Below are 8,464 nucleotides of genomic sequence, written 5' to 3' on the forward strand. Positions count from 1 at the left end.
ATGATGTATGTGTTACTTGTTATTACTATTAGTGTTATTCCAGGTAAAAACAAATCTACATGTCTTCATATCAGATATATCTGTTACTTGAGTTATTACTATTAGTGTTATTCCAGGTAAAAACAGATCTACATGTCTATAAACGTCAGATGTATCTGTTACCTAAGTTATTACTATTAGTGTTGATCCAAGTAAGAACAAATCTACATGTCTATAAACGTTAGATGTATCTGTTACCTAAGTTATTACTATTAGTGTTATTCCAGGTAAGAACAAATCTACATGTCTATAAACGTCAGATGTATCTGTCACTTGCTACTACAGTTAGTGTTGATCCAGGTAAGAACAAATCTACATATCTATAAACATCAGATGTATCTGTTACTTGTTATTACTATTAGTGTTATTCCAGGTAAAAACAAATCTACATGTCTATAAACGTCAGATGTATATGTTACCTGAGTTATTACTATTAGTGTTGATCCAAGTAAGAACAAATTTACATGTCTATAAACGTCACATGTATCTGTTACTTGTTATTACTATTAGTGTTATTCCAGGTAAAAACAAATCTTCATGTCTATAAACATCAGATGTATCTGTCACTCGAGTTGTTACTATAAGTGTTGGTCCAGGTAAGAACAAATCTACATGGCTATAAACATCAGATGTATATGTTACTTGTTATCACTATTAGTGTTCATCTAAGTAAGAACAAATCTACATGTCTATAAACATCAGATGTATCTGTTACTTAAGTTATTACTCTTAGTGTTGATCCAGGTAAGAACAAATCTACATGTCTATAAACATCATATGTATCTGTTACTTCTGTGATTACTATTGGTGTTGATCCAAGTAAGAACAAATCTACATGTCTTCATACGAGATGTATCTATTACTTGTTATTACTATTAGTGTTGATCCAGGTAAGAACAAATCTGCATGTCTATAGACATCAAATGTATCTGTTACGTGTTATTACTATTGGTGTTGATCCAAGTAAGAACAAATCTACATGTCTATAAACATCAGATGTATCTCTTACTTGTGTTATTACTATTGGTGTTGTTCCAAGTAAGAACAAATCTACATTGCTATAAACATGTTACCTGAGTTATTACGATTGGTGTTGATCCAAGTAAGAATAAATCTACATGTCTATAAACATCAGATGTATCTGTTACTTGTTATTACTATTAGTGTTGATCCAGGTAAGAACAAACCTACATCAGTATAAACATCAGATGTATCTGTTACTTGTTATCACTATTAGTGTTCATCGAAGTAAGAACAAACCAACATCTCTATAAACATCAGATGTATCTGTCACTTGCTACTACTATTAGTGTTGATCCAAGTAAGAACAAATCTACATGTCTTCATATCAGATGTATCTGTTACTCGAATTATTACTATTAGTGTTGGTCGAAGTAAGAACAAATCTACATGGCTATAAACATCAGATGTATCTGTTACTTGTCATTACTACTAGTGTTATTCCAGGTAAAAACAAATCTACATGTCTATAAACGCCAGATGTATATGTTACCTGAGTTATTACTATTAGTGTTGATCCAGGTAAGAACAAACCTACATCTCTATAAACATCAGATGTATCTGTCACTTGCTACTACTATTAGTGTTGATCCAGGTAAGAACAAATCTACATGTCTTCACATCCGATGTATCTCTTACTTGTTATTACTATTAGTGTTATTCCAGGTAAAAACAAATCTACATGTCTGTAAACGTCAGATGTATTGTTACCTGAGTTATTTCTATTAGTGTTGATCCAGGTAAGAACAAACCTACATCTGTATAAACATCAGATGTATCTGTTACTTGTTATCACTATTAGTGTTGATCGAAGTAAGAACAAACCAACATCTCTATAAACATCAGATGTATCTGTTACTCGAGTTATTACTATTAGTGTTGATCCAAGTAAGAACAAATCTACATGTCTTCACATCAGATGTATCTGTTACTTGTGTTGTTACTCGTGGTGTTGATCCAAGTAAGAACAAATCTACATGTCTATAAACATCAGATGTATCTGTTACTTGAGTTATTACTATTAGTGTTGATACAAGTAAGAACAAATCTACATGTCTTCACATCAGATGTATCTGTTACTTGTGTTGATCCAAGTAAGAACAAATCTACATGTCTATAAACATCAGATGTATCTGTTACTCGAGTTATTACTATTAGTGTTGATCCAAGTAAGAACAAATCTACATGTCTTCACATCAGATGTATCTGTTACTTGTGTTGTTACTCGTGGTGTTGATCCAAGTAAGAACAAATCTACATGTCTATAAATATCAGATGTATCTGTTACTTGTTATTACTATTAGTGTTATTCCAGGTAAAAACAAATCTACATGTCTTCATATCAGATATATCTGTTACTTGAGTTATTACTATTAGTGTTATTCCAGGTAAAAACAGATCTACATGTCTATAAACGTCAGATGTATCTGTTACCTAAGTTATTACTATTAGTGTTGATCCAAGTAAGAACAAATCTACATGTCTATAAACGTTAGATGTATCTGTTACCTGAGTTATTACTATTAGTGTTATTCCAGGTAAGAACAAATCTACATGTCTATAAACGTCAGATGTATCTGTCACTTGCTACTACAGTTAGTGTTGATCCAGGTAAGAACAAATCTACATATCTATAAACATCAGATGTATCTGTTACCTGAGTTATTACTATTAGTGTTGATCCAAGTAAGAACAAATCTACATATCTATGAAAATCAGATGTATCTGTTACTTGAGTTATTACTATTAGTGTTGATCCAAGTAAGAACAAATCTACATGTCTATGAAAATCAGATGTATCTGTTACTTCAGTTATTACTATTAGTGTTAATCCAGGTAAGAACAAATCTACATGTCTTCACATCAGATGTATCTATTACTTCACTTATTACTATTAGTGTTGATCCAAGTGCAAACAAATCTACATGTCTTCACATCCGATGTATCTCTTACTTGTTATTACTATTAGTGTTATTCCAGGTAAAAACAAATCTACATGTCTATAAACGTCAGATGTATCTGTTACTTGTGTTGTTACTCGTGGTGTTGATCCAGGTAAGAACAAACCTACATCTCTATAAACATCAGATGTATCTGTCACTTGCTACTACTATTAGTGTTGATCCAGGTAAGAACAAATATGCATGGCTATAAACATCAGATGTATCTGTTACTTGTGTCATTACGATTGGTGTTGATCCAAGTTAGAACAACTCTACATGTCTATAAACATCAGATGTATCTGTTACTTGTTATTACTATTAGTGTTATTCCAGGTAAGAACAAATCTGCATGTCTTCATATCAGATGTATCTGTTACTTGAGTTATTATTATTAGTGTTGATCCAAGTAAGAATAAATCTTCATGGATATAAACATCAGATGTATCTGTTACTTGAGTTATTACTATTAGTGTTGATCCAAGTAAGAACAAATCTACATGTCTTCACATCCGATGTATCTCTTACTTGTTATTACTATTAGTGTTATTCCAGGTAAAAACAAATCTGCATGTCTTCATATCAGATGTATCTGTTACCTGAGTTATTACTATTAGTGTTGATCCCAGTAAGAATAAATCTACATGTCTATAAACATCAGATATATTGTTACCTGAGTTATTTCTATTAGTGTTGATCCAGGTAAGAACAAACCTACATCTGTATAAACATCAGATGTATCTGTTACTTGTTATCACTATTAGTGTTCATCGAAGTAAGAACAAACCAACATCTCTATAAACATCAGATGTATCTGTTACTCGAGTTATCACTATTAGTGTTGATCCAGGTAAGAACAAATATGCATGGCTATAAACATCAGATGTATCTGTTACTTGTGTCATTTCGATTGGTGTTGATCCAAGTTAGAACAACTCTACATGTCTATAAACATCAGATGTATCTGTTACTTGTTATTACTATTAGTGTTATTCCAGGTAAGAACAAATCTGCATGTCTTCATATCAGATGTATCTGTTACTTGAGTTATTATTATTAGTGTTGATCCAAGTAAGAATAAATCTTCAGATGTATCTGTTACTTGAGTTATTACTATTAGTGTTATTCCAGGTAAAAACAGATCTACATGTCTATAAACGTCAGATGTATCTGTTACCTAAGTTATTACTATTAGTGTTGATCCAAGTAAGAACAAATCTACATGTCTTCATATCAGATGTATCTGTTACTCGAATTATTACTATTAGTGTTGGTCGAAGTAAGAACAAATCTACATGGCTATAAACATCAGATGTATCTGTTACTTGTTATTACTATTAGTGTTATTCCAGGTAAAAACAAATCTACATGTCTATAAACGCCAGATGTATATGTTACCTGAGTTATTACTATTAGTGTTGATCCAGGTAAGAACAAATCTACATGTCTTCACATCCGATGTATCTCTTACTTGTTATTACTATTAGTGTTATTCCAGGTAAAAACAAATCTACATGTCTGTAAACGTCAGATGTATCTGTTACCTGAGTTATTTCTATTAGTGTTGATCCAGGTAAGAACAAACCTACATCTGTATAAACATCAGATGTATCTGTTACTTGTTATCACTATTAGTGTTCATCGAAGTAAGAACAAACCAACATCTCTATAAACATCAGATGTATCTGTTACTCGAGTTATTACTATTAGTGTTGATCCAAGTAAGAACAAATCTACATGTCTTCACATCAGATGTATCTGTTACTTGTGTTGTTACTATTGGTGTTGATCCAAGTAAGAACAAATCTACATGTCTATAAACATCAGATGTATCTGTTACTTGTGTTGTTACTCGTGGTGTTGATCCAAGTAAGAACAAATCTACATGTCTATAAACATCAGATGTATCTGTTACTTGTGTTGTTACTCGTGGTGTTGATCCAGGTAAGAACAAACCTACATCTCTATAAACATCAGATGTATCTGTTACTTGTTATCACTATTAGTGTTCATCTAAGTAAGAACAAATTTACATGTCTATAAACATCAGATGTATCTGTTACTTGTGTTATCATCATTAGTGTTGATCCAAGTAAGAACAAATCTACATGTCTATGAACATCAGATGTATCTGTTACTTGTGTTATCATCATTAGTGTTGATCCAAGTAAGAACAAATCTACATGTCTGTAAACGTCAGATGTATCTGTTACCTGAGTTATTACTATTAGTGTTGATCCAAGTAAGAACAAATCTACATATCTATGAAAATCAGATGTATCTGTTACTTGAGTTATTACTATTAGTGTTAATCCAGGTAAGAACAAATCTACATGTCTTCACATCAGATGTATCTATTACTTCACTTATTACTATTAGTGTTGATCCAAGTGCAAACAAATCTACATGTCTTCACATCCGATGTATCTCTTACTTGTTATTACTATTAGTGTTATTCCAGGTAAAAACAAATCTACATGTCTATAAACGTCAGATGTATCTGTTACTTGTGTTGTTACTCGTGGTGTTGATCCAGGTAAGAACAAATCTACATGTCTATGAACATCAGATGTATCTGTTACTTGTGTTATCATCATTAGTGTTGATCCAAGTAAGAACAAATCTACATGTCTGTAAACGTCAGATGTATCTGTTACCTGAGTTATTACTATTAGTGTTGATCCAAGTAAGAACAAATCTACATGTCTATAAACATCAGATGTATCTGTTACTTGTGTTATCATCATTAGTGTTGATCCAAGTAAGAACAAATCTACATGTCTATGAACATCAGATGTATCTGTTACTTGTGTTATCATCATTAGTGTTGATCCAAGTAAGAACAAATCTACATGTCTGTAAACGTCAGAGGTATCTGTTACCTGAGTTATTACTATTAGTGTTGGTCGAAGTAAGAACAAATCTACATGGCTATAAACATCAGGTGTATCTATTACTTGTTATTACTATTAGTGTTGATCCAAGTAAGAACAAATCTACATGTGTATCTGTTACTTATTATTATTAGTGTTGATCCAGGTAAGAGCAAATCTACATGGCTAGAGATTGTGGACCCGTATCTTTAAGACAACTCCAGTAGATCCTCATCTGTATCCAAAGTTTATGCCTTTGCAAAGGGAGACCTAGGTATTAAAACTGGTATGCTTACCTGATGGATTTCTGTTGTACCCAAGAATTACAGTTCATGTTTTAGCACCCCACAGTTTTGTTTGGTCCAGGGATCCTTTGAATTAAGAGATGGTAAATCCATTTATGGACTATTGACCAGAAGGAATGTAACCAGCTAGTAGTACACACCACCTGATGAACTTTATCCAGTTCTTTATATCAAAAAAGGGATTTATTGTTACCTACTGGTAAAAGTGTGGGCCATATTTAACAGTATCATGACCCAGACTTTACATTGTGGTGTTTTACCTGATAACCACTAAACCTGGCCCAGTGGATGATACAGACAGTTGTTAGAAAAGAGATTTCTGTATATTCAAAGACATTTCGGAAGAAGTTTTAGAAAATTTATGTGAATTACTTAATCTGTTTCTATTCCATGGGTAACATCAGTTATGAACAAAAATATCTTATAGCCATATGTGGATAGACACAGAACTGTTTATACATTTGCAGTAAGTGAACAGTTCTTAAAGTGAACATGAGAACCTCATGACACTTGTGGTCCTTTTATTAAAACTTGTTAATTGGTACAGTGTAAAAAGGTACCATGAACTGTGTGTGTGCTTGTGTTGAATAGATGTTTATTATTGTCAACTGTGATGAGTTGAAATGTGTTGGTTTTGTATGTTCTGTAATGTTCTTACCTGTATTGAGAACACAATCAACACTACAGTGTAAGAATCGTTATCTTTTAATGACTTAGAACTTAGTTCAAGGTTAATAGAAAATCAGTTGAACAAAACATCATACATTATACAGTAACTGTTGTTCGTGTCTTTATAAGTGTTTATTGTCTACCTTAGGTGTTCTGTTCAGTAACAGTAGAACAGTCTGTCTTCTCCATCTTGTCAGACTGTCCAAGATGGACAGTGTAATCCTTACTGGACAACATGTTTCACCAAAGGAAACATTCAGGATAAGACTCACTAATCAGCTTGTTATATGCAGTACTTGTACGTTGAGTTGGTTCTGTTTGATTTATGTTGAATTACATGAATAACTTAGGAAACTCAATGTGCCAGTGTAAACCTGGATATGTAATTTACTTAGGATATTTTAAGCTGTTATAATAACTTTGAAGTTTAAACAATTTGATAAAACCCTGGTTAAATAAACATGTTAAAATATTTAGAACAAACATACTTCATCAGAATTTGTTTAAAGTGTTAAAATACCTTTTTTAAGTTTTGTAACAATGTGTTTACCAACTCTAAAGTTTAACAGTTTTAACCAGAATGTAAATGTTAACCTCATTTTCAAACTGCTATACTGAGTTAAAGTGACATGGTTTATGTTTCTTATAACAGATTTAACTTGGTAGTAAACTAAGAGAAAGGTTACCTGTTTTCTAACAGATGTAAGTTTTGTTTGTTGGTTTTTATTGTTGATAGGACACATTTTAGGAAACTAACATTTCTTAACAGTAATATCAGATAAAACATAAATAATGTAAGAATACTTATTACAATTGTTATTTTGTTATTACAGCTTCATCAGGACTTGTACAAATGATTACTTGTTCATAAGGACTAGATGTTTATTTGAACATTTTAACACATTTAATGACATATTATAAACCTTTGAGATGTCATTCAATGTTTTATACAAATGTTGTGTGTAAGTTTGTGACATTTCTTCAACTAACTTACAAAATTTCTCCTTATGTAGTTTGTAACAAAAGGTTTTCTGTGTATTAAAATCTCAATCTACGTACACACAGACGTGATATAAATAATAACTATTGATTGTTAATTATCGTGTTGGTTTCAGATGTTTGACAAACTGTTAAAGTAACCTCTTCCATAATCAAGTGTGTATGGAAGTACTTGACAGTTTACACATGTTCCACCTGGTGTTGGTCATTTGTAACAAAGTCTATAACTGGTACTGTTCACACTGAACAGGAACGTGGGAAAAGAATTGTAACAGATGAATGAACTTCAGGTAAACATCTGTAGGAACAACAGAAAAAATGTATCTTGTGATGACATTAAGTTAATACAATTTAAATTATACCAGATCATAAGTGTTGTACAGTTTAATAGATGGACTTAATAATCAATTGGTATACAATGTTCCCTACAACTTGTACAGGTAACAATAAAAAGTGTCTTGTTTTCAAACACTACATTATTCTAATGTACTATTAGTTTCCTTATTTTAAAAGATTTGTTGTTTTTATAATGATTTTTGTTTCTAATAACTCATGATTTCATATGATAAACCTCTTCTGAAAGTCACAGTTTGTACAACTTATCTTCACACTAGTTCAA

General features: G+C 31.7%; 1 long non-coding RNA gene across 1 annotated transcript; it reads left to right on the plus strand.

Moving 5' to 3' along the window:
* The first annotated feature begins 2,296 nt into the window (after positions 1-2,296).
* On the plus strand, positions 2,297-8,101 carry LOC143258582 (uncharacterized). The gene is made up of 3 exons (XR_013032396.1): positions 2,297-2,670; positions 6,995-7,144; positions 7,962-8,101. It is a non-coding gene; the product is annotated as an uncharacterized LOC143258582 (long non-coding RNA).
* The last annotated feature ends 363 nt before the right edge of the window (positions 8,102-8,464 follow it).

This window comes from Tachypleus tridentatus, chromosome 1 (genome assembly GCF_004210375.1).
Source record: "Tachypleus tridentatus isolate NWPU-2018 chromosome 1, ASM421037v1, whole genome shotgun sequence".
Classification (NCBI taxonomy): domain Eukaryota; kingdom Metazoa; phylum Arthropoda; class Merostomata; order Xiphosura; family Limulidae; genus Tachypleus; species Tachypleus tridentatus.